The following is a 1,611-nucleotide window of genomic DNA, read 5'->3' on the forward strand; positions in this document are numbered from 1 at the left end:
CTCCACCACACGGATGAGACGCATGAGAGGGAGAAACAGCTCCATAGATACTGCTGACCTTCATTTGTGGAATCCTCAGTCACCTACACACAGACAGGTGACTACACGGGGACCCAAATCGGACACCGTTTCCGGGTCCTCATGGTGGGATTCGTCGGTCTCTCTCTCTCTCTCTCTCTCTCTCTCTCTCTCTCTCTCTCTCTCTGTCACACACACACACACGATTTCCGTATCTAGTTCACAAAGCACACTCACTTACCCTTTCCCCGGTACGCAGGCTGAGTGAAACCCACCCCGCCCTCCACCCGTCGGCTGACGAAACCCCTTCTCTATGATATATGAACGAGACGGTCTGGGCCGGGCACGGTAGCTCACGCCTGTCACTCCGGCACTTTGGGAGGCCGAGGCGGCTGGATCGCTTCAGGCCGGGAGTTCCAGACCGACCGCGCTGGCCGACGCGGCGAAACCCCGTCTCTCTGAAAAACAGAACGGTGAGCCGGGCCTGGTGGCCTGGGCTTGGGATCACGACTGCTCGGGAGACTGGGGCGGGCGAGTGGCTCCGACCGGGGAGGCCGAGGTTGCGATGAGCTGAGATCGTGCCACGGCGATCCGGCCTGGATGACGGAGCGAGACCCTGTCTCGATAGAATCGTAATGTTATTAGAAGGTGACTTGTGCCTGGTGATGGCCGCCTGTCGTCGCGGCTGAGAGGCTGCGATGAGGAGAAGATCGCTTGAGGCCCCGCGGGTCGAGGCTTCGGTCGGTCGGCCGTGACCCGCTGTATCCTGGGCGGTCACCGGTCGAGGACATAGGCCCCCTCCCCGTTTTCCTTTCTTTTCTTCCCTTCTCTTTTCTTCTTTTTTCTTCTCTTTTCTTCTTTCTTTCTTTCTTCTTTTTCCTTTCCTTCTTCCCCTCTTTCTTTCATGCCTTACTGCCTTCCTGCCTTTCTTCTTTCCTCCCTTACTCCCTTCCTCCCTTCCTTCTTTCCTCCCGCCTCGGCCTCCCAAAGTGCTGGGATGACTGCTGTGAGGCACCGTGCGTGCTTGGCCTAAAGAGACACCCTTTGAGAGTGAGACACGGGGAGCGCCTCCCGGTGATCTGATGGACTGATTGATTTAGAGACGGCATCTCACTCTGTCACCCCGGCAGTGGTGCCGTCGTAGCTCACTCACTGCAGCGTGGACGTTCCTGCACTCGAGCGATCCTTCCGCCTCAGCCTCCAGAGTACGGTACCCGGGACCACGGGCACGCGCCACTGTCCCCGGACCGTTTTTTTTTTCCCCCCCCCACCCCGAGACAGAGTTTCGCTCTGGTTGCCTAGACTGCGGTGCGGTGGCGCGATCTTGGCTCGCCGCAACCTCTGCCTCCCGGGTTCGAGCGAGTCTCCCGCGTCGGCCTCCCGAGTAGCTGGGATGGCGGGCGGGCGCCGCCACGTCTGGCTGATGTGGTATTTTTAGTGGAGGCGGGGCTTCTCCGTGTGGCTCGGGCTGGACTCGAACTCCCGACCTCGGGTGATCGATCCGCCCTTCCCGGCCTCCCGAAGTGCTGGGATGACGGGCGTGAGCCACCGCGCCCGGCCTTCATTTTTCAATGTTTTTCCACGGACGGGGTC

This window comes from Pongo abelii, chromosome 22 (assembly GCF_028885655.2).
Source record: "Pongo abelii isolate AG06213 chromosome 22, NHGRI_mPonAbe1-v2.0_pri, whole genome shotgun sequence".
In the NCBI taxonomy this organism is placed as follows: Eukaryota; Metazoa; Chordata; class Mammalia; order Primates; family Hominidae; genus Pongo; species Pongo abelii.